General features: G+C 32.3%; 1 protein-coding gene and 1 long non-coding RNA gene across 4 annotated transcripts in view; one reads left to right on the forward strand and one right to left on the reverse strand.

Annotated features, from left to right (window-relative positions):
• Window positions 1-27255, forward strand: part of LOC140452342 (uncharacterized) — a 262587-nt gene that overhangs the window by 55033 nt on the left and 180299 nt on the right. The window lies entirely within an intron of this gene.
• LOC140439881 (uncharacterized) lies at window positions 11918-23396 on the reverse strand. Its single transcript, XR_011950742.1, has 2 exons — window positions 23080-23396; window positions 11918-12267 (listed from the first exon to the last, which is right to left on the reverse strand). It is a non-coding gene; the product is annotated as an uncharacterized lncRNA (long non-coding RNA).

The following is a 27255-nucleotide window of genomic DNA, read 5'->3' on the forward strand; positions in this document are numbered from 1 at the left end:
CTAGACAATTTTAAAAATAAATGGATTGTTGAATGTGTTGCATATATTTGTCCATTTCAATTTAGGTAAAGAGAACTAAATAAAAAGACTTATACAAAAAAAATTTATTCTACCAGGGACGACCGGTTTGGCTTACTACAATTTACTATGCATCCTCAGGTCCCCGGTACGGTAAAATAAATGATAATACAGGCTGATGCGATACCAATCGTCCGTGGTAGAATAAATTGATTTTTATTTATTTTTAATATTTATTTCTCTTTACTTAAATTAAATCGATTGTATTAAAAACTTTCCATATTATTATACCAATCAGATTTCTTTTCATTGCTTTAATTTGTAGATTATTTTGGCATTCAAATAGTTTTTTTAAAATGATTTTTATAGCATATCTATCATGACTTCACGAATTCATTTTTCTGATATTCCTCCACTTTTCTTTATTCTGTGTCATTCTTTTACATTCCTAAGTAACTGCAATAAGTTCTATAAGGTCAACGCTATTATCTGGTTCTAATAAATGTGCTTCACTTTGCAAAGAAATACAAACATTACAATAAAACTTGATACAAATATTCACCAAATTATGATGATGAAGATGTTGTTAACAATGATCATGTACGTATATTACCAAATCTTTGATTTACAATCATTAGAACCTAGCAAGAGGCGCTTGGTCTACTAATGCAAAAGTAATAGACAAATAAGTCGCTTGGTCTAGTCATGCAAAATTCAAAATCCGGAATAAGAAGAAAGGCTCTTGGTCTTTTTAAATATTTTTGGTTAACCGTCACTAACAGACTAATGGTATTTATTCTATAGATACATTATGCTATGTCCCACCAGAAAGCGCCGTAATACACAATTTGAGAAAATGGCGATGTAGATGATTGGTGTAACAAATTCAATTTATGTAACGGTAGAAAAGACCCTAAAACAAGAAATCGTGGTAAAATGGCACAATATCTTTCTGAAGAGTCTTTTTAATGACTTGTAGTGGATCTCGGTCCACTTCCGATAACAGATAGACGAAACAAGTAATTAATGGTGACAATGAATTATTTTTTAAAATAACCTGAAACTTCACTCCTTCCTAATTAAGAAGCGACTAGAGTAACCGAAACATTCATAACACACGTCATATTAAGACATAGAGTTCCTTTAGAAATAGATACATTCTGATCAAGGACGAAATTTCAAATCAAAATTATGGCAAGAATTAATAAAAATCTTAAGTATTAGGAAAACTCGCACTACGCCTCTATCCTCAATCTGACGGAATGGTCGAAAGACATAATAGAACTGTTTTCTAATATCTTTTAATGTATGTCGCTGATAATCAAAAAGATTGGGATACTTTAATTCCACTATTCCTGTTAGTCTATAGAAGATTCGAACATGAAGCAACCGGTTATTCTTCATCGATGATGACTACTGAAAAAGAAGTGGAGCTTCCTCAAGATCTTATTGTTGGAAGATTACCTCCCTGTGAAGAAAAACGTTCTGATGTACGTTGAAAATTTAAAAGAAAAATTGAAAAAGTCTACGAATTTGCTCGTAAAAGTTTGAAGCTTCAAAGTGATAAAGCCAAGGCCAGGCTCAACATTATGTATGCTACTGGTAGGGATGGCGGTTTTTGACAAAACACCGGTTTTCGGTTATACCGGTTTTTTTTTGCTTACGGTTTAACCTGGCGGTTATAACCGGCCAAAAAAACCGGTTTTTCCAAAAACCGGTTTTCGGTTTTTTTTAATCCAATAGGTTACAAGTTTGCACTTTCAGTTTGCTTCTGTATTTATAAAATAAAATAAAATTTGAATTATGGTTTTGTTTGGAATAATTACTTGAGAATAATAATTATGATTGGGATCCGAAACAATACCTAACCTAATCCTAATTACCGTAAAAACCTAATAACCGGTTTTTACTTTAAAAATAAAAAACCGGTTATAACCGGGACAAAAAACAACCGATAAAACCGGTTATTGCGAAGTAAAAAAACCGGTTTTCGGTTAAAACCGGTAGGTTTTTCCCATCCCTAGCTACTGGTACAATTTAATTTTTAAAAGTGGTAACGAATTTAACGAAATCTACGAATTTAACGAAAATGGAAATGCTCTTAGACCGCCGTGCCGAAAATAAAGGATCTAATCTACCGCATCCAGTTTTCAGCTAGAAATAAACCCAAGGTAGTTCATTCGTTTGTACCGCTACTAAGGCTATTCATCTGGAGGCCACATCTGATCTTAGTTCAGAGTCCTTCTTAGCAGCTTTTAGGCGCTTCATTGCTCGAAGAGGCAGGTGCAATCATATTGTTAGTGATCAGGGCACTAATTTTAAGGGTGCTTGATTGATAGAATTGATAGAACTTGCTCAATATACCGCACAAAAATTAGACATTTCTTGGAATTTTAATGCTCCCGCTTCTCTTCATTTGAATGGATTGGCCGAGGCTGGCGTCAAGTCATTTAAATCATATTTCTACCGAGTTATGGAAAATCAAATCCTAACATTTGAAGAATTCTATACAGTTCTAACATCGAGGCTATCCTTAATTCTCGTCCCTTGTGTCTCATTAGCACAGATCCGAATGATCTGCAGCCACTTACGCCTGGACATTTTTTGGTTTTCGAGGCGTTAAATAATCGGATTCCTGAACCAAATTTAGATCATTTAAGTCTTAACAAATTAAGACGTTGGCAGCTACTGCAACGTATCCAAAGCGATTTCTGGAAACGTTGGTCTTTAGAGTATATTAACACTCTTAATTATTAAGAATGATCAGCAAGCTCCTTTGCAATGGGAACTTGGTCGTATTGTTAACGTCTTTCCGGGACAGGATGATGTAATTCGCGTTGTCGAATTCAAAACTTCTCGCGGCACGATGAAGAGACCGGTGGTCAAGATTTGTCCTCTTCCCGGCAATTAGGGTAACTACCTTTTTTTTTAATTAGGTTTAAATTTTGTTTGTTTTTTTTTTTCTTTTTCTCTTACATTGAAAACATTTGTTTTGGCGGGGTGAATGTTCGGGAATCCTTATTTCTTTATTTTATATTGAATATTATTATAATACTTAATTTATTTCGGGTAGAATAAGTTTTAGATCTTTAATAACTATATTTCCTTGAAATGATGCAGAATAACCTTGTGTGCTTATTGGTCGCATTTTATACAAAGCGCGATATAATATGATTTTACTTCGACGCACACAAATCGCTTATATATCCAAATAGGCATGCCCCAGTGAGTAGATTTTAACCGACAAGGTACGACTTCACTTCCAGCCTTCAACGAAAAAGGTTAAAAATTCGGAACGTTACGTATCGGGCGGTACCGTCTCGCGTCCAACAGGAATTTCATGGAAGGAATCCATTGAAAGGATTGAGCAGTGATGAATTAAGTAGTCACCTTTGGGTCTGCACAGTTAACTAAATCCTAAAGAACACCAATTTAAGGTAAGCGATTTTGTGCATAACTTGTAGAACCATATTATTTGAAATTCAATCTTAAATTTACCAATTCGTTTTCATATTTACTACAATTACTATTCATTTATGGTGGAACCGTGGAAACGATACACCCTGTTGGCTCCAATCGATCTCTGATAGTTAAGTTATTCAGGCAAATAAATATGAAGGAGAGAGCAGTTTAACGACAATCCCGTGAGATTTATTATTGAAAAAGTCAGTTGCTTTGACAAAGTCCTCGTAGACATACCGTCTCAGGACTCGCAACTAATGTAGAGTCATATGTCGCCCTGTTACCAATCCAACGGTAACTTTAACATCTTAAATGTAAATTAGACATAATGTAGATCAAATTTAATAATTTTTAAAGGGTTTTTACCCACATATTTAGTGGCTACATCCATGTATTAACTTGACACTGATGATGGAATATTTATTACGAAAACGTTTTGTCAATGCAACATAGCCCAACTGGGTTTTTTATATACCTTTTTATAAAGGATTTTATTCAAAATCCCTCGATAAAAAAAAAGAAGTAATGAAGGAGTCTAGAATTTTCTAGATGTCATTTTAAATTCTTGAAATGTCTAGTGAAGTATGGAACGTCAAAAACATAAAATATATAAGCAGATGTTGTTGACATTTAAAAGTAGTAGTAGTTTGAGTTTTGAAATTTATAGTTGTCATTCTGTTAAAGTATTGTAAACAAGTTGGTGTTCAATAAAGTTAATTTTCAAGAAGTGTAACAATAGTTTTTTTCCATTATTCATTTTTCTGCTTTTCGGTTCTGCTTTTGGTACATAATTTCGTCGCTAATATTGATTTATTCCGCTATTAGGAACTCATTAAAATCTTCTGTTCGTATTTTAGGATATCCAATTTATCTCAGATCATTGCTTTTTTATAAACATAGAGAATTTTATAAGAATGAACTCTTGAGTTTGTCGTTCTATTAATTTGTAATATTTCCTGGATGTCATCTTCCTCCTATGTTATTTTATCTTTTGTGTTTACATTGTATTATATATTGTATTATATGTATTATATGTTATATAACATTTCTGAGCTTCTTAATGCAACCTGTATTTACCAAGGTCGGAGATTGTGGTTAAATTTTAGTAATTAAATATATTCTTATTATATATACGTAGATTATGTCCTTAACAATTTTTCTCTGACTAATAATTAATTTCCTATTGTAAAGGGTCATAGTAATTGTCTCAAATATTAGAACAGATTTATATTTATATACTTTCTAAAACTTACACTTACCTAAAGAGAAATCTTTCACAGATTATATTTTATAAATGTTGTTACATTAATGGATCCAATATGTCTTCAATATTTGTTATAGTAATTACAACTACTTTGTGAATTATCAGGTATAACCAAATATAGACGTGATAAACACCTAAGAAATCAGAACATAATTTGGTAACCAAAAAAAACACCATAGTCAGAATCCACCAATATATTCATACGAGTATAAAAATTAATTCTTAATTTTGTAAATAAAAAAAATAAACAATTATTATTCTATTACTGCAAAGTTTGATTATTTAGTGGGTGTGTTATTTAATTCTTCTTTTCCTTGTTTTTTTATTGCATCCTCGTACCCTTTTCAGTAATCGTATAATTGGATAACCGGTTTTTCAATTAGATCTTTTATTTAATTGTTTCAGTTAATCATTAATTTAATTTGGTCTAATGATTTTCTTTCTTCTTTACCATATTATTTATTCATTTCTTTGTTGGATTCTTTTTATACACTAATACAGATTTAGATCTCTTTTTTTCTACTCCATTTTGATTTTCCAGCAATATCGGGTCCGTTACTATTGTTTTTTGTCACAACTATTATCGTACTTGTTACCCATAAATATAATAAACATACTCTTTATTTGATTTATTCATTTCTTGTTAGCCATTTTTTCTTCAGATATTCCCATATTCAAAATGATCTTAAAACACTATTTGGTTGGATTCTCTTAATACTCCAATTCTGATTTAGCTGTAGTCTGATATATTTATTTCTTTTCAGCCTTTTTTTAGATAGTTATATCCAAATATTATCTTGAAACACTATTTGATTAAATTCTTTTAATACACCAATATATCAATAGATGTTGTTTGTTCTTCTAACGTGTTTATTTTTTCCACTCCATTTTAATTTTTCAGCCATGTCGAGTCGGTTACTATTGATTTTTGTCACAACTATTATCGTTCTTGTTGATCTTGAACATATTAAAAGAGAAGAAGTCACTTAAATACAGAGAAACACTAATATTTATTTTTCTTAAACCCCTCTTTTATATCTCTTGGTGGTTCTTTCCTGGATAACTACATATACTATATCTAGAGAAGATCTAATACTACGTAACAAATACTATATAATAAATATGTTTTAAGCATACGCAAAGAACAGACATACAATAGTTGAAGATGTTACAATATTATAACTAAACTAAAAAGATGAAAACAAAGGTTTTGAGCGCCATTAGACAGTTAAGACAGACCTTCTTTTTGATTGTTACTGACAGAATACTGGAAAGTAAGGAATAATCTAATAAGTAGGAATGATTGGGGATAACGTTTATATCCATGTTATTTTATTTCGACGTCTATCGAAAATCTGATAGTAAGGTTGCTCAAATCGGACCCCATGCTTGGTCTTAATTAAACCCTGCATTTTTAATGTAGAAATATCAGTTTCCATCGCATATAACGTTTTTAGGGATTTCAATCAAGCAGCATTTTCAGTCCAGCTGGATTTTTGCAAGATTGGCCTGAATACAACTGGATTTAGCGCAGATCTAGCAAAATGTGAAATCAAAACAAAAACACGATTTTAGTGTTTTTTTTATTTATTATTTAAGCTTTTTAGTACAAACTAATAAAATAAAAACTTAAATAAAAATTATCTTAGGTGTATATAATGAAATAAGGACGTATAATTAGGCGCAATTCGCAATCAATCTTTACCGTTTTTGCTCGGAACTACTTGCTGATTATTTTCTTTTTTTGACGAGGTTGCTTTAACGGCATTGGGTGCTGGTATATTGTTACTGGTGCTGGTACTGGAGCTTGAAGAACTGACGTTGACATTGATACTGTGTATCATTTTCAGATTGCCTTTTAAGCCTGTCATTGAGCGGTTGCTAATCAACAATTTTTTAAGCATAAAGAGTATCTTGCACTTAGCTCCTCATCCTTCTTCTTCTTCTTAACATGCCATACACCAAAGTGCGTAGGCGACTATCTCATTACTAGAATTCTGTTCTTGGCGGCGTGACACAGCTCGCCTGTATTGTGTATTCCTGTTCATTCTTTAATATTCCTTAATTAGGATAATTGTTTGCGGCCGGCTCCTCTCCTACCTTCGATCCATCCTCCTCATCCAGTTTTGTGAAAAAGTCACAATTTTCTTTATTATCTTCAAGAGACATTTTTAAATATTAATAATATTGAAGTAACTGGACCAGCATTAAATCTAAAACGAAAAAGAGTCTGTGAAATAAGATGTAGGTATAACTCGTCCAGATAAAAAACAATCTGTAAATGACGACGGCTATCTAAGCGTGAGCGTAAGTGAGAAAACAAGAACGCCTGATATATGCGTGAGCCTTAGTCTTAGTATGAGCGAAAAACATGACCACCGGCAGCACTTTATAGACTGTTGCTTTATCTGAACGAGTTATATTTTTTGAATGTTTTGAGCTTAAAAAAAACTAAAAATTAACGAATACACACTACCATCGTCCTGTGGTAGAAGGCCGCACTCGCGCTGTTATAAGATCTGTGTTGATATTTGACAGATGTTCCTTATTTACTTACATTAATCAAATCAAATGATGTTCTAAGCATAAATTATTAGATATTTAGTCAAATTACTTACCACTCAGTTTCCAAACAACACACACGGCACTACGGCAGATTGAGAGATGCACTTATTAGGCGCGAAAACACTTACTGGCGAGAACAGAAAGTAAGCTAAAAATTAGACAAATAGAAGAGATCTAAGAGTCAAAGGATAGTCGTAGGCGGTGCAGTCAAAAGAGAAGGTGATTCGACGTTGCAGTTCAATTGCACTTATAGCACGTGCTACCTGCTAGCGCGATAGAATGGCAAGTTGCCGACTCACGGCTTTAAATAAATAAGTTAAGGAAAACACGAAGTATCTTATTTCAAGTTTAATGCATTTTCAGATCCGCTCTGCTGGATCCAGTACGGTTTGCTGAATCAAGCATGTACAAAAACGCTAAATTTAGCTGGATTGCAGGATGGTGGGTCCAGCAGTTGTAATCTCTAAACTTATTCTTTTGGTTTTCTGTTTAAGAATGCTTAAGCCAGAGCCAAATCAGAATGAGTGGAATCTATCAAAAATAAAAGAAGCTATAGATGCTATTAAAAGTAAAAAGGTAGGTTGGAAAAACACAAGTAAGCAGTACATTGTACCGAAAACTACGCTAATGAGATTATCCAACATGAAATAAGGCGCTTCAGCGGAAGCAGTGAATGTTAAAAGGGGTAGACGTACAGTTTTAAGCAATAGCCCTGAGAATAAGCTTGTCAGTTATTGACCTGCTATGAAAGCGTTTTTTTGGGCTTACTCGTAGTGACCTTAGGAGAAGGGCTGTTCAGTTGGCAGAAAAGAACGGCATCAAATATCCGTTTAAATATTGACATCGCAGAAAGGAAGTGGGTTCGACTTTTTTTAAAACATCAGTAAGATAAATGGTCACAAAGAAAACCTTCTGGTACATTTTATAGCAGGGCCCTTGGTTTCAGAAAAAAAAATACAAAACGAAAGCGGAATTACTGTGGTAAAATCCAAAGTTGCGAAAGTAATCGGCATTAAAAGAAAAAAACAAATAGGTGCTTTGACTTTGGGAGAAAGAGGAGGTTTTGTAACTATTGACTGATGTATGGATACTACTAGTTTGTCACCTCGGGGAGAACAAATAAGGGTCTAACCACCTTCTGATATCCCCGAGTGCTCTTTAGAGGGCTTCGAATATACTGCCAATATTTATATGTGCTGTTCGAGCGATAAATAGGGATTTCCAGGTCAAGAGCCAATGGGAAAAATCGAGGCGGGGCGATGCGCATCGAAATGCGTACTAGTCCACAGACTATGGCATTCGATGTCAAGTTCATTTGTACCATCTTTAGTAATTTTTCCGCGCAATATCATGAGTCGCCAAACAAAGGTGCTCTGTCAGGGACGATATTTGCGGTGAATCCTGGTTAGATTTTTACCCAATGGTTTTAACATTTCATAGGCTGGTGTCGTCCTATAGGGGAAAATCCAGCATTACTCATTTTGGATGGGCACTTTAGCCATACACAGAAAATTGACGTCATTGATTTAGCTAGCGCAAACCATGTTACTATAGTGTTGCTGCCTCCCCATTGTTCACACAAATTGCAGCCTTTGGCTAAGGCGTTCGTGAGTCCTTCGGAAACATAATATAGCGAAGATGTCAGGCTGCAGTTTAGGCAAAATCAACGTGCTCTCTGCACTTACGATATAATGGACTCGTGTGGGAGATTCTATGTCGAATGAGAAACAGCTCAAATTACTATGAACGGATTTAGGGTGACGAGGATATACGCCCTTAACAGGTATTTGTTCTTAGATGCAAAATATATTGAAGGGGCGAACAAAAAACCATCATCTTTGTACGAAACCGGTGATAAAAAACCGTTGACCTCAGGCGAACCATCGACATCTTCTATTTTTCATCATTTATCATCATTTATCTAGCAGTAGTAAAGAAGACGCGAGTATTTTCAGCGGAAAGTCGGATGTGATGGAAGTAATTCCAAGAATTGTAGAACCTAATGATGATGACGCGGAATGCATCTTGTGCTTCGACAAATTTTCCAATGAAATGAGAGGATAATTGTGGGTAATGTGCATCATGTGCAGTTTGTGGGCCGAAACAGACTGCTGAAAAAAAAATATACATTTGTGATTTTGCCAGTAGACAAATAATTTTCAAAATTTTAGTTAAATGTTTTCTTTAATTTCTTTGATTTTATTAAATTTGGTTTAAATAAAATAATGTTTCTAACTTTGATTGTGCTTAATTTCGCTGTGTCATCGTTTTGACTCATTGCTAAGTATAATATTTTTGTAAGGGATCCGAATTAGGCACCAATTTTTCAAAATAAATAAGTGTAAAGTTTTTTTATAAGTATAAGAAAATGATTTTAAACTCTTAAAAATATCACTTAAAGCCATGGAAAACTAAATGAAGTATGTATGGAATACTTATAAATTGTGAATATCCAAATCTACCTACTAAAAAAATTAAAAACAAAAAGGGTCAACATTTGGGCACGTTGCTCTAATAGATAAGAAAAAATGACCAGAATTTATTAAAGAACCATATTCGTTTTTTGTTTAGTTTTGGTAAAACATATGTGATAATGTTTTACCAACACACACACACACACACACACACACACCACACACACACACACACTCACACACACACACACTCACACACACACACACACATATATATATATATATATATATATATATATATATATATATATATATATATATATATATATATATATAACTATTAGTAATTTCAAAAATAAACAAATTCCTTGGTTATTACCAAAGCTAAGCAAAGTCAGAGTTGTCAACAGACAAGACATTTGAATACGAGAAAAATAAACAAATTTTTAAGACGAGTTTATTACCTTTTAATACCTTTAAATTTACCTCTACATATACACATCAAATTGTACCTGTGTGCATAACTGGTTGCATACCATTAAGACAGATTTAATAATTAAAAATTAAAACTACCCAATATGGGCCTCTTGGTTCTTGAAAAGAAATACAATATTAAGAACACCTAATTACATTTTAATCATATTGTTCTCTTTTTTCTGTTCTCTATGTATCAGAGTTAAAACACACCATCAAAAGATGTCATGAAATAAACTAAATTTTACTATCATTACCTAAATTTTAGAGTGTATTTTGTCCATTATTATATTTTATATTTGTGTTATTAATGTTGAGTGTCAAAGTTTATTGTAAATAATCTCAACGACTAGTAAGTTGCACTGACGAATTGTGATATTTTGTAAATATTTACACATTTTTTTATCTATATTACAGTGTCTTGAAAAAGGAATAGAACAATTTCGAAAGCTAGACAAAAAGTCATATATATATATATATATATATATATATATATATATATATATATATATATATATATATATATATATATATATATATATATATATCTCCTCTGCAATTATATAAATTTCAGAGGTAGCCTGTAAAGCAAATGGTTATCTTGAGATTTAAAGCAAACAATACTTTTTGAGGCCGAATTATGTATTGAAATGGCCACGCAAATACTACTGGTACTATACTTGAGGAATCCACCTTTATGATGAACGTATTTATGATGACACTAGAACCACTCTTAAATAAGATGATTTACACAATTTTACCATTTAAAGAACAAAAAGTCCCAATTATTAATGGGGACACACATGTAATTGTAATAAATCTTATAACTGCGTTTCGGGCTGAAGGTTTTGTTTTGGTGGCCTGTATTGACAAAATTATGGATAGAGACTCGAAAGGAAAGAGAATCAAGATTTATACAGATACTTAAGCGGCTATTTTGGCAGTAAAGAATCCACTTACCCAATCAAAACTGGTGAGAAACTGCAAAAATCTCCTCAACAACCCGCCACAAGATAAGGTGTCTTTAACATGGGGGCCGGATCATGAAAGGGTGATGGGAATAAACGAGTAGATTTGTTGGCAGAACAAGGCTCGAGAAAAACCTTTGTAGCTCCAGAACCAGTCTGTGGCATCACTAAGGATGCTACAAAAAACGAGGTTTAGAAGGGGCTGATAAGGAATCATTAAAAGAAATGAAGAGGCAAATCCGGACTCAAAAAATAATCGAGAATATTGATAAAAACTCTCGAACAAGTATGGTACAAAGGTCTTACGACCAATTACCAGAGATTAATGAATCTTGCCTGAACTAAGAAGCAAAAGGAGAAGAATTAGTGGACATTTACTTAATTCAGTAAATAAAAAATTATTGCGATGTACATAAAATAGTAAAATAATGGCGATAAAGTTTTCATCTTTTAAGATATTTCTTATTTTTATTTCTTTTTTGTTTTCAATATATTCAAATATTACGAGAACAATTGTCCTCCTAAGAAAATCAAATTAACTTTTCGTTGGCTTTTAGTGTATTCATCATCATTTTACAGCATTATTTACCATATCTAATAGGAATTACCCTCAATTTCGGTTAAAAATACGTTTATAAATTTTTATTTCCACACGAAAATAGCTTTAGAGTAATATTTAACAGTATTTTTAGTGCTTATTTTCCAACATTTTTCCATTTATTCTGCTCTCACATTTACACAAAAAGCAATAATTAATTATAAATATTTATTAACATAACTAGGAAAACAAATTTTAAGCTATCTATCAAAAAAGTCATTTACAACCGTCCTAGAACTCTCATCTCTATTTGGAGTATTGTCGAAAACTAAAATCTTCATCATAACCACCTCAAGGGTACAAACCATAAAAAGAGCCATAAAAACGTCCATGGGAGTGGTGCTGTGTTTATAAGTATGATCAGGGGGATTGTCTTGCACTAGTCCAATTTGGTCTACACTACCCAATAGACAGAAGATTAAAAACATTATCTGGGTGGAGGATCTGCTGATGGATACATCTTTCCTTTTGGCCTTTGTACTTCTTCAGTATATTACGAACTTCCTACAACGTTAAATTAAACATCAGTATATTGTAAGCCATTTCTATGTCAATAGATAACAAAATAATACAATTATTATCTTAACGAAATTCCAAATGTTTACATATTATTATAATTATTAGGTTTTACACAGAAAACTCATAACTTTCATATATTTTTTGATTCTCTGACTTTTGTAATACATTTCTTTGATACATGATAGGACGTAGGTACGAGAGTGGCACTATTCAGTCTACAGGTATTATTTCAACGATGCAGAGATATGACTTGTGATATTTATACCTGCAAAAAGCATTCAACACAGTTTAACACCGAATAATGATGAATGTTCTAACAAAAGATGAAATCGATGATAAAGATCGAAGTATAATACAAAATGACAACAAAACAAATACGAAGTATTTGCGGACAACTTAGAACACCTACAAATTCTTATGAACAAAATGACGTATTACAGTCAACAATATGGACTCAATATAAACGTTAAGAAGACAAAGCTTATGATAATTACCAAGAAAAGGATAACAGAAGGTCAACTCTACATCAACCAATCCCCTGTAGAAAGAGTGACGCACTACAACTACCTCGGCACCATAATAAATGAAGAATGGACCAAAAACCAGGAGATTAGAGCACGCATCGGAAAAGCTAGATCCACCTTCAATCGGATGGGGGCCTTCTTTGAGAATCATAACCTCTCTCTTGATACAAAAGTAAGAATGCTGTGATGCTACGTCTTCTCTGTCCTTTTTTATGGTGTTGAATCTTGGACCGTGAACGAAGATATGTGCAGAAAACTGGAAACATGTAAGATGTGGCTATATCGGTGAATGCTTAAGATCCCGTGGACTGACCGAGTCACAAACTAGGAGGTCTTCAGAAGAATGAATAATAACCGAGAGGTACTAACCACCATCAACTCTAGAAAGTTACAGTTCTTCGGACATATTATGCGAAATGAATCCAGATATGCTCTCCTTCAAACCACCCTGCAGAGAAAAATATTTGGAAAACGAGGTCCAGGAAGAAGAAGAACATCTTGGTTAAAAAACCTTAGAATCTGGTTCAATATAACATCTGTGCAGCTTTTCCGCGCTGCTGCAGATTAGATAAAGATTGCTATGATGATCGCCAATATTCGTAACGGATAGGCACATCAAGAAGAAGAAGAATAATACAAAATGTATACTAAAGCCAATCAGTCAAAATAAGAACAAATCATTGAGATGAACCGACGGAAGCGCTCCAGATTCTGCGAGGCGTTAGACAAGGATGTATACTTCCACCTCTATTATTTAAACTATATTCTGAGGACATGTTTAGTAAAGCCTTGCACAATTGTGAACAAGGAACACTTCTAAATAGAAAACGCCCAAATAGCATCCGATATGCTAATGACACCGTTATTTTTGCAGACCGTCTTAAGAGTCTAGAACAGCTAATGAACAAAATAAATAAATTAAGTGAAAGATTTGGTAAAAATAAACATCATTAATTCTAGGTCACTAGAAAAAATAAAATTGGTGACGCCCAACTTCTTATAATAGTGAACCGAGTAAAACAATTTACCTATCTTGGAACAATGGTCAACGAACAATGGGATCACTCACAAGAGCTAAAAAAAGTAGAATAGAGAAGGCTAGGAGTACATTCAATAAGACTGCCAAACTATTCGAAAGCCACAACCTTAATCTGAACATAAAAGTAATGCCTATACGATGTTATATATTCTCAATAATATACTATAGAATTAAATCCAGGAAACTTAAAAAGAAAAAGCATATTATATGCGGCTAAGATAACCAACGATACCATACTAAGAAAAATGGGGAAAGAAACAGAAATTATGTGCACGATTAAAAGAAAAATATTAGAATATATCGGAAATCTAATAATAAACGGCACTAATTATAGATTTCTAAAAATAATCGTCCAATGCCAAATATTCAGAAGGCGAGGAGTTAGGAGAAGCAGAATATCAACAACCTTAGAATATGGTTCTCCACAACAACAATTAATATATTTAAAGCGTCATCCAATGAAATCATTATAGCTAGAATGATTGTTAATATTCCAATGAAATATTCACTAACAGAAGATAGTCACTTCTTCTTTTTCTAAAGGTACTTATCTTCTATTGATGTCGGCGACGATATTGACACATCTTAATATATTCACAGTAGCTCGAAATAGATTATTTGACGTTAGACCAGTCCATCTTATAAGTTTGGTCAGCCAAGATATACGTCTGCGTCCTGAGCCTCTCTTGTCCTCAATATTATTTTCCTCAATCCCGATTCTTTAGAGAAAACAACTAATTTAAAATTGTGTGTGCATTATTGCATTATTTTGGTAAAGCGGTATTTAATTCTCTAACAGGTTATAGTTATTTTCTAAAACCTCAATCATCCCATACATTGAGTTTTTGAGGGTATCGAATATGGTTTTCATAAACCAATGTAAACTGGTATTTCTCCAATATTGATAGTTATAAACGTTTACTTTGTCATTTAATATGCGAAAAACTCGTCTGAAAAGCACGTATTGTAAAAAAATTTAGAATAGCGATCAGTTGTTGCAACTGAATGACTTACTTCTTGTTAGATGTTGAATGAAACGTGACGAATAAGTTTATTTCGAGATTCGCTTTTAACCTCAATCTTGTCGGTGAATATAAGAATGAGTGTCCAAAATAAGAAACTTTACGCTGTTTCACCACACTCAACAGTTCTTGGCATACTCCATTCCCTCATATCCAATAATATTCGCCACACAATACTTAATCACACGAAATATAAAATTCAAAGGCATTACCGAGCTAACCGAATGAGGTATTTCTTGACTTTAATAAAAGCTGCCTTAGCCATACCTACTTTTATTTTAATTTCCTCGTCACAAATTCACTTGATTAATGGAGAAAGTGATTAGAAGTACATTATCTTTTGGTAGTCGATAAAAGAAATTAATACAAATTTTCTGTGATCGTAGGAATTCTGCACTAGAAGTTGTATACAAAATAGTGCACCTCTGGTACTCACCTACCTTTAAAACCAAACTGCGATTCCCCACTAATATCGATTCACAGTTTTCATATATTCTCTAACTAATAAGTGTGTGTTCTGAGCAATTATTGGCATTAATGTTCTTAGGAATAGCAACAAATATCGACTTAATCCAATACATAGTGGGATCACGCAGTTAAATATAAAATACAAAATTGTAATCACCTTATTTAAAAATAATAAGAAAAACCTATCAAAAATGAAATGAGATAACACTAATGTCTTCATCGCAGAATAATTATCTGTTCTTGGCTGTGGGTCATGACATGTGCCAATCTGCCTTTGTTTACCACGATATACAAGGTGTTTAAGATTGTTAGGAGGTCTCATTAATCTCTAAAATTACTTATTTAACAACTGTGTCTTATTTCTATTTTACATTCTTCTTAGATTTTCACTCAGTATTGAATTCTTATTCCTCTAGCGCTACAAGTTTCTGTAAGTAGTGGCTTGTTTACCAATTGCATTCCATTCCCTACTGTCATTGGCAACTCTTCTCCAATTCCAAACTCCCATAATTCTTATATCATTCTTGACAGTCTCTGGCCAACATTTTCTAAGGCGGCCTCGTCGTCTATTTTCAGTCGGTATTCATTCGGTACTACTGCTTGTATTTCTTGCATTCCTTATTCGAGGCAAGTGTGCCAAGCCAAATAATTGTTTGAGATTTAACAAACTTTAATCGGCACGTTTAATTAACTCGTCGAGCTTCATGTTATTCATAATAAAAAAAGTAAGAACTAAAAACGGATACCAAATGGGAGAAAAACAACTTAAAATAATCTGCTATACAGACGATGCAATACTACTCTCTCAAAGTGAAGATGATTTACAACGTTTGTTGCACCAATTTAATATAATCGCCACCCTGGAAGGTCAGATAATAGAACGAGTGATGGAGTTTAATTATCTATGCATAACATTATCTAGCTACGGAAAGCTCGAAACTGAAGTAAAAGATTAAGTGAATAGAGCAAACAGAGCCACAGGTTGCCTAAATGAAACAATATGGAGAAATAAAAATATCTGGAAAGAAACGAAAGGCAGAATTTACAAAACAGTCATCAGACGAATAATTACATACGCGGCAGAAACAAGACCTAACAGAGAGGACAAAAAGGATGTTAGAAACAGCAGAAATGGAAACATCATCAACAAAGAACAAACAAAACACTTAGAGAAATTGATGGTAAGACACTATGGGACAGAACTGGGTAAGAAATAGAAGAGTAGAATGAAACAATCATATAGGCCGAATGACAACAAAAATATAATAGTAAAGACGGCAAGAGACGGTTCCCCAATAGGAAGACGATCAGTAGGAAGACCATGAAAACGATGGAACGACAACTTGCTGGAAGCACATTGAAAAAGACACAGGGTCATGTATGTAAAAAGAACAAGAAGAAGAAGTTTTATGTTTATATGGATTTTGTGTCCCCATATTGCTTCCGAATAGGCCCAAAAATTTTCCTGAGCACTTTCTGTTCCAAACTTTTCAGGGCAACTTTGACTTTCCTCAGCAGGGTCTATGTTCCACAACCATTAGTCACAATGGGTCTTATTACTGTGCTTTGTTTACTCTGTTATTTACTTCTACACTTACGTCATTACTTTAGATTACTAGTAATCGTAAATATGTGAACTCTGTTATATTTTCATGCTTGTGGAGATCTGTTTGGAAGAAGTTTCAATTTTACTTGTCGTAAACATATCTTTTGTTTTATTGTTATTATGTCAACTTTGGATATTGCTACATGCAGCAGAAGGTTAAAAATAGCCCTGAGAGGGTGTCTCCTTGATGTTATTGATTTCAAAATTGCTAATCTTTTTATTTTGAATTACTACAGCTGCTTTGGTATCAGTTAGAGTAAGCTGTACCAATCTGACTAGTTTTTTGTATATGCCCATGAGTACCAAGTTTTCATATAATTTTTTTTTCTGTTTATAGTGTCAAAGGCTTTTTTAAAACTAATAAACATACTGTTTATGTAGATGTTGTATTATTGGTTTATTTTCAGATACGTCGAATTCATTCACTATCGCCACGTTCATAGTCAAGGCTAGCTAGATATCATAGCTCGATCTATCCTTTAGTAGAAATCACATAACATTTATATTCCTAGTTAAATATAATTTTTATATGGGATTAAGTCACAATTGACTGTAATGAAACTTACCCTCTTTAAGTCGACTTTACATTATGCAATTTTCATGCTATGCAAGAGCTATGCAAGACATATTATGAAACTGCGCATGCCCACGCGATATTTCCATGCAATATATGTGCTATTTATAGACAAAAAGTTAGAACGTGTTCTATGTTTCATGCTTTTGATGCAATTTATCGTCAAAATTCATGTTGCCAATAAAACAAAATTTATAGTTTAGAATATAACTTAACCTTGTTGTGTAAGTGTAAATGTATGGTAAATGGTAAATATTGTATGTAATAATTTGTGATTTATATTTAAATATATTTTTACTGGACTGAAATTTCTAAGTGAAATATCCAAAGTTAATGTTAAGATATATTTGTTCTATTGGCAACAGTGAGTGGTATCTCAAAATTGCACGAAAATTGCTCTGTTGTAAACAGATGTAAAACTGATTAAACAACGCTTTAACTAATGTTTGACGTTTCGGTTTCCAATGCGGAAATTGTTTAAAAAAATCTATCTACTAGCCTACTTATAACTTCTTGATTATACATTTTCGCAGAAATTTTAAAATATTTTTTTTACCTTAATAAAGCATTAAAAGTTTTTTCAAAGCGTTTTCGGTCCGACCATCATCAGTGAAACATCTTGAAAGCAGTTGAAACTAGCCACAGGTATAATAACCTTTAGATTACACATGATAAAGATATTACGTTTCAAAAATGTGGTACCACGAGGTCGATGTTATAGGATTTCACTTAAGAGAACATACAGATCCTTGCTTGAAAAATTTAGCAACTCAATTGACTGTTGGACCGTTGGACTCTAATGTCCGTTTTGTTATGTGTCTTCTCCTTAATTTTCATGGCTATCTTAACAGAAGATATTCCCCGATCTGACTGGCCGATTTGATTGGCCTGTAATGTCTCTAGACATGAACCCCATTGAACTTGCCTGGGATGTGCTCTCCAGAGGTATTCATGTCCGAAGGAATCCTCCCACTAGGACCCATCATACATTTACAACTCCCTGTAGAGAAGAATGGGAGAATCTGCTACAGGAAATAATTAATAGTCTTGTTAGTACTTAATATTAGAACTCGAATCCGGGCCTTGATCCATGTCCGTGCCTTTTAGAATAAAAAAATTTTTATTTTTAATTTAAAAAAGTTTATTATTGTGTTTTTATTGCTTAGTTACCAACTACGTAATAGTGTACTTTGTGGCCGGCACTTAGTTTCACTAATGTGTTCTACATGGTTTTCTGTCATCCAGTGCTGTAATTTTTTATATTCCTTGTCGTAGGTATCTCTCGACTTATGTGCTAGTAACTCTTGCGTTGCTTTTTCCGCTTTTTTTTTTAAATTTGGTTAGGGATCTCAAAAATATCTTGCATTTTTACGGTTTTATGGAGACTGGAAGATTGCCAAAAAGAGCCCTAGATAGTAAAATGCAGGGCGCAAGACCAAAAGGAAGGCCACGAAAAAGATGGGAGGGTGAAGTGGCAGCGGACGTGCAAAATTTGCTAGACGTGAGAACCTGGAGAAGATCGGCCCCGGGACCAACAAGGTTGGAGGCATAGTTTGGAGGAGGTCAAGGCCCGATTTGGGCTGTAGCGCCATTGGAGAGAAAGTACAGCAAGTACTCATGGCTTACTGAGAGTGACATAAACAACAAACTTTTCTGTTGACCTTTTTATTTTTTTCTATTTTCTATTTTTTTCTGGAATCACTTCAGGATGTACCTTGTATCAATAATCACGATATGTGCCACTCGCAAACATTGTACTTAATTTTTTATTTAACAAAATCTAAAACAACTCGAAAATTTTTGTTTTTTGCGCCTATATATTTGCCCACAATTCAAGAGATATTGCTCCTACAAGAAAAAATATCAAAGGTAAAAGTTTCGTTTTTTAATTTTACGTACTTGACAAGCTAAGAATTGAAAATTTAATGTTTATTGTTAAAAAAATAGCAATAATTGGAAAAAAAGTAAAAAAATAGAGTTTTCCCTTTAAATTTTTACAACGCCTACAAGGCATAACTATAACAACAGCCTCTATATTCTGCCTAGAAAACATTATAATACGACTGAAGCTTACACTAAATTTCGTTAGGATCGGTTTAAAAGATTTTGCATAATAATTATGCAATCCATGTTCCGCAGAAAAATTGCAAATTATTCTGGGCCCAAAATAAGCAGTTAAACAGTCGAAATTTTTTTACATTCAAAAAAAGGTATAAGTTTTCTAACGGACGTTGAAATATTGAAATCGGTCAACTAAGACTAAGAGAGCCTAGGGAATTTTTAAAATTATAAACAAATTTTTAGCTTATTATAATTAACGTATATTTGCGAGTTTTACACATATCAATTTAAAAATGTGTACACCTATAGAACTTAAAAAAAAACAATGCATTCGGTTCATTGATTGTCGAGATATCGACCCTTGTCTTGTCAAGTGATGCGCCTTGTGACATGCATAATAACATAAAAAAAATCGTTTTCGGGTAAAAGGTCCCTGGAAGTGCATGGGAGGTAGGGTAGGAATAGTCCTTATAGGGGTAGGCAAAAAATTAATTGGCGTTTTCTCGGCTTTCTGTTATCCGATTTTCATCTTTTGTTTACGGCAAGGATTTCAAATATGTATTTCTTGTCAGCTTTATGTCAGTTTTTGTTTCTGAACTTGCAAATTGCGTAAAGAAGTAAATTTTTTCTTTTAGTACACATTCCGTTTTATACAGGTATGGAAAAAAATATCTGACTATAGGGCATTAAGACAACGGAACGAACTGAGAAAAAATATGATATAGACGTATGTCCGAGAAAAATAACATGTAACCACATGTCAGTGATAGACCTGTAAGCACTATGGGCAGTCTTGTCTGTACATTGTTGCCGAAAGAAAGTTAATTTTTCAGATGGTCTGGGGACATATTTCAACTATATGATTACCAGATTTAAAAACAGGTTCATATCTTAGATTAAATCAACAATTGTCAGTTAATACAAAAATAACAATAAATTCTTAACGGCGTAAATTAAAACAATTACTTATTCTAAAAAATAACAATTTTATAATTTTAATTAAATCTGTTTTAAATTAAATTTTCTAGTCCACCAGATTTAGCCAAGCAGTAGCCCAATCTATTGTATAATTGCCTTCGGGTGTTCGATAACATTTCGGGTATTATGTTTTGAAAGACCTGAATTATTTTTTGACGTAATTTGTCTAAATTTTCGGCACGTTCATGCTCATATCGGTAAATTTGTTGCTTCATATAATCCCATACGAAAAAGTCCAAATGTTAAAGATCGTGAGAGCGAGGTGGTATTTTTATGGTATCTTTTATACTAATAACTCTATCTGGAAAAATAATATTTAAAAAATCTAACACTTGCCAAGCATTGTCAGCTAGATAGCTGTCTTGCTGCAACCAAATCTCATCATATTAATAGGTAATGCTCGAACTACTGGAATTATGTGATTTCTCAGAAGATCTAGGTATTTACGACAACACAAAGTGCCCACGATAAAAAAGGGCCAATTACAGTGTCGCCTAAAATACCAGCCCAGACGTTGACTTTTTGATGGTATTGTGTTTTATAAGGAACATTTATGTGCCTATTTTTTGAGAGTGAGTACCTTAAGGTAACAGATGGACTGTGAGCCAGTTAAGGAAAAAGAAAACTCATCTGTAAACAAGATTTTTTTCATGAAATCTTTGCCACGATTAGTACGTTCCATCATATCCTTACAAAACACTATCTGTTGTTCATAATCAGCAGGGAAAATAGTACTTCTTTCTTTTTAAAATATTTCGTACAATTCTAACATTAATAACAGTTTTTCTTAAAATTAGGGTCCTGTTACAAGGAAATTTGATTTCAGCTAGACTACATACGGCAGTTTCACGCTGTTCCCGTTGTTGGTTGATTATCATCTTCATTACTATCCGTGCATTTTCTACAATTCTTGACACAACAAATTTTAGTTTTTTTAAATTTAAAAATAATTTTGTGAGCTGTAGTTTTTATTGGTACAGGATCTTCGAATGAAAACGAAAACCTACCGATTATATCGCCAGCACTACTTCCAGAATAATGCTATTTAATAATTTGAATTTTATGTTCAGTTGTAGAGGTTACCATTCTCCTAACTGGAAATATCAAGTTCTTTATTATGCTTTTTTTGCAAATAAAACCAGAATTATTACTAATGAAATAATAAACGTATATTTGACGATTCCGGAATAAAACTTAATGTCACTTTGACAAAACTAGAATTCAATCTTATTGGTAAAACAAGCTCGTATGTCCGTACTAATTTCATACTATATTCGATCTCCTTCTGTTCTTTTCAGATTATGCTAATTTATGCGTGCAATATGCAGTTTTTAGATTATCACAACTGTATCTAAAAAAAAATTCGACTATTTAAAGTGCTTATTTTTGAACGCAGCATAATTGAGCAAATTTGTTATTTTTTCAGACGTTGAATTGAAAAATTATTAAGCAAAAACACACATTCAAAACACACAAACAAAATTTAGCACACATTTCAGTTGTATTACAAAGACTTTCTCGGTGGAAAATAAAGACTAAGTTATGCATAAGGAGTCGACAAAATTTAAATGAAAAATGCTTCATTTTTTGCACTTTTTTACAATTGTTGATACTTTTTAAATAATAAACATTAAATTTTTAATTTCTAGCTAGTCAAATAGTATGTAAAATTGAAAAACGAAACTTTTTCTATTTATAATTTTGTTTTTATAGGAGCAATATCTTTCGAGTTATAGGCATTTTTTTAGACTTCTATGGAAAATGTCCATTATGGTCCGCTTTTCGACTAATTCCGCATTGACTTAAAAGGTCGAGTCAAACGATCTTGATCGTTCTGGCCAACGAACTGAATAAATTGGAATAAAATATTTTCTGTCAATCTCGAAAACGTTGTTGGGATACTCTGTATAAGCATATTAAATTATTATACAAAAATAGTTTAAATTGACATCCACAATGATTTGAAAATTAATAAGTTAGTTCGTTATTATGTGTAGATATTTTAACTGCATAATTTTGATGTCAAAATATATCGATTTAGCGCAAGTCACTTTGACAAAATTACTGCATAATAATTTACGTGACGTGTTATGTCAAAATTTAAAAATGAATTTTATCATTTAAATGAATTATTTTTAATTCTCTTGATATTTCTTGATATATTTTGAAGCAAGTTCAAGTAGTTTTAAATACTTCAAATTATAGGAAAGAGACTTTTCTCAATACCATCAAAGGCATACAGCTAGAAGCGGGAAGAAGCTGTAAAAATATTATAAATTATAATGTTGTACTCTTGCGGTTAACTTCACTCTTTGTCTACAACAACTAACTGAAAAATTCTTGTTGTAGGTGACTAACTACATTGGTTGTCACCGACTACTAGCAGAAACAAATAAACACATGAGTACAACAGATTTCTGTGAAAAATATCTATGTTGGCACGATTATTTTAGGAGAATGGCAGATAATAGACTACTAATAAAAAATAAATACCGTGATAGTATTCATAATTAGGCCTTACTTACCAATGTTTGCTATCGTATTATCCAAAAAAATTTGGAAAACACTGTTTCACTTTATTCTATGTAGAATTAATATTAATTTCCAAATACCAAAACAAAACTTATCACAAAATTCTATATATGTATAGTGCCGTTTAATAAGAACGGTAAACGACAACAAAAGTGGTACTACGAGTAATGCAACGGAAAGTAAAAGTGGTACGCTTGCACTCGCTTGTCTCTTCAGATTATACAAGTTGTCTGTGGTTGTTACTTTCGCGAGAAGTAGGCCATGCCTAGGTCATTATGTTAAATAATAATCGTTACGTAATACTTGTTCTGCTTTGTTGTTTTATGAACAGTACCGTTTATATTAAATATTGATGTTATTGGACCAAAATTTTTAAAACATGAGAGAGGTGATACATCCAAGAATTTGACATACTTTTCTCTGCACTTATGTAATTTAGACCATAAGTTTTACTAGATTTTGCATAATTATGTGGAAAATTCCATCAAAAATCGGAAATTACACAAAGTATGAGTATACTCCAGTAAGAATTAAAGAGAGAGCAAAGACGAAAAGACAACAAGCAAAATTGTTCTATTTATGAATATAGAGCTGAAACAGAAATTATGTGATATATACTAAGACCAGAATGTACAATACCGTACAATATAAAAGTTCAGAAATTCTATAATCCAAATGTCTATAAATACCAACTAAATTAAACTCTATAATAATCAGAAACGACGACTAGTTCTTAATATTAACATTCCAAAACATTTTACATTAATTTTTGTTCTAAATATTCTCCTTCTCATATACTGGGTGTCCAATTAAGTCGGCACCATATGGGCAACTTTATATTATTTTTATTTTGATGAAAAAAAAGTATTTCTATATAAAAAGGTTGGTCAAAAAATATGAATTGTGGATATTGTTAGCTCTTGCATAAAATCAATATTTTTGACAAACCGCATATATGACTAAAACAAGTTAATATCTGATGATTGTATTCTAGGGTTTAGATAATTTAAAACTTTTTATAGGGAATAACTTTTTTTCATAAAATTAAAAAATTTCCCATACGATCGAATTTTTAGTTTTATAAAAAAAGGTTATTCTTTATAAAAAGTTCTGAATGATATAAAACCTAGAACAAAATCATCAAATATTTAAGTTTTTAAGTCATATCCACGGTTTGTCAAAAAAAAAATGAATTTTATGTATGACTAAAAATATCCACAATAATTCATATTTGTGATAAACTGCGTATATAATTCAAAAGATTTAATGTTTGATGATTGTATCCTAAATTTTGGACTTTAGAACTCTTTATGAAAGATAACTTTTTTTTCATAAAACCAAAAATAAAGTTTTCTATACGATGCAGACTTAATTGAACCATATGTTTTTTTTTTTAATTTTATGAAAAAAAGTTATTCTTTATAAAAAGTTTTGAATGCTCTATAACCTAAAACACAATCATCAGATATAAAATTTTTTTAGTTATATACACGGTTTGCCAAAAAATATGAATAAGACTTAACAATATCCACAATTAATATCTTTTTGGCAACCCGCTTATATGACTGAAAAAAAGTAGTATTTGATGATTGCATTTTTTTGCAGCGGGTAGACACTTTTCTACAATCCCGGTAGAGAATAGGCCTACTTCAGGGAAGCGAGAAATCATGCCCCATTCCTTTGTCGTTCCAATGAGTAGTTTGAGTGGTTGTGGTACTGTGATAGGAAAGGGAAAAACGGGAAAAACGGGAAAACCACCCCATTATATTATATTATCCACATTATATTTCCCACAAATCTAAATGGCAGACGGAAACAATAAAATGGCCCTCAGTCCTGGCCCCCCCTAAAATGGGGATAGAGTGCGAAGAATACCCCCGTCATCTACTATTGAGGTCCAAGAAAGTGAACAAGGAATCCAAATATATGACAAGACAGTACGCATTGCCACATGGAACGTACGCAGCTTATTCATGTCTGGGAAACTTGCAAACAATGAAGCTGAGATGAGAAGAATAAAAATCGATATCTTGGGGATGAGTGAAATAAGATGGCCTGGTTCAGGAAAAGAAAAAACAGAAGATGGATACATCTATTGGTCAGGAGGGAACGGCTATATTAGTATCGGACAAAATTGCTCAGTCAGTCATAGACTTCATCCCTCTAAACGATAGAGTAGTAATGTTGAAATTAAGAATAACCCATGGAAACCTAAATGTTATTCAGTTTTATGCTCCAACAAGTGACAAATCAGAAGAAAAAATTGAAAACTTCTATAACAATATAGACGAAATATTGCGACTGACAAAAAAGGCGAGATAACGATGATTATGGGTGACTTTAACGTCGAAATTGGTAGTGGTGCCGAAGGTGACAACATAGGAGCATACGGTCTCGGTACCAGAAACAATAGGGGAGATAGGCTAGTACAATTCTGCGTAGATAACAACCTGTTAGTAGCCAACACCTTCTTTAAACAACATACTAGAAGGATATACACTTGGAAATCACCTGCAGACAAAAAAGATAAAATTGTTAGAAATCAAATTGACTTTATTTTTCTCGATACAACATCGACAGACGTTGAAATAACATGAACTATTCTTAAAACAAAAATAACAAAGATACAAGAAGGCGACATCAGGTTCACGAAAAATAACAGAAAACAAGAATGGATAACTCAAGAGTTCATGGGCCTCATGAACGTAAAACTAAAACATAAAACAAACCCAATAGAATACAAACGAGTCAATAAAATCATTAAAAAAAAGTGCAGAGAAAAGAGCTAAAGAAAACTGGATGTCAACCAAATGCCTAGAAACTAATCAACTTCAGGAAAGTTACGACACCTTTAATGTCGTATAATAAATCGTAATAAAATAAATAAATCGTAAAATAAAAATAAAAAAGTGAAAGAAATGACAGGTAGACACAGAAAAAAACAAAAAACAATATTAAGAAATAATAATAACAAGATAATTATAGGTACAGAAGACAAACTGGAGAGATGGAAAGAATAAATTTAGACACTTTTTGATCATTTTTTTACCATTAACGGATGAGATGATTCATGAATAAATAAAAAAGGTCAAAAATAACAAAAGAAAAAGTTATTTATGCAGTAAAAGCTCAGAAGAACGGAAAAACCACCGGTCCAGACAATATCAATGTCGAAATATTTAAGTTAATTGCAGACCACGAAAGTAAAAGCCTCGACTTAATAACAAAACTATTTAATAAGATATATGACACAGGTAAAATACCATCAAATTGGCTAAAATCAATATTCGTAACATTACCAAAAAAATCCAATGCCTTTCACTTCGGATTTGGAAATGGATTGGGAACACGAGAAGCTTTTTTGCCTTAAATGTGTTAACAAAACGATGCAGATACATAAATGTAAATGTATATACATGTTTTATTGATTATCGAAAAGCATTTGGAATTTCTGGTTTGGAAATCCAAACGTCAACAATAAAAAAATAAAATTGTTATTACACTTATTTGTAAATTGTTGACAGTTAATGTGATATAAAAATATTTATTTAGAATCTTTGATGATTCCCAAATCATGTTTATAATTATCACAAAATATTTTTTTTATAAATAGATAATTATAAGTAAAATAATTTATTTAAATATATTACACATTGCTATAAATAAAACTGTCGACCAAAACCTTCTACAAAACAGATTGAAACAATGGAGGTGATCTTTGTAATATGAATAAATTCAGAACAATATATTTTTAATTTGGCTAATTTTAAAACTTCCTTATTATGTCTCAGTTATTATAACTGGGAATTAACTTAAGAAGCCATCCTATAACGTATCTAAAAGCAACATTTTCTTTGTATGTCTTCTGAGTATAGTTAAGAAGAAACCCAAAATATAACAAGAAATAAAAATAAATGAACCCTTTTTCTTGGTATCCATCGTTATTATATTTTTAGAAGATATGACGTATGAGTTGCTTATCCAAAAAAACGCATTTATTTTGTAATATTCTATATGAACTTAACTGAGATCAACTGATTGTTAATAGAAATATGTAAGTTTGTACAAGGTATGGCAGCGTCTTAGACAAATATCGTAAATAAAACTTTTACCAATTATTATTGATCTGAATTTGAATTTACAATGATGCCTTATGTATTGCACTGATG

The sequence above is a fragment of the Diabrotica undecimpunctata genome, chromosome 1 (assembly GCF_040954645.1).
Source record: "Diabrotica undecimpunctata isolate CICGRU chromosome 1, icDiaUnde3, whole genome shotgun sequence".
NCBI lineage: Eukaryota > Metazoa > Arthropoda > Insecta > Coleoptera > Chrysomelidae > Diabrotica > Diabrotica undecimpunctata.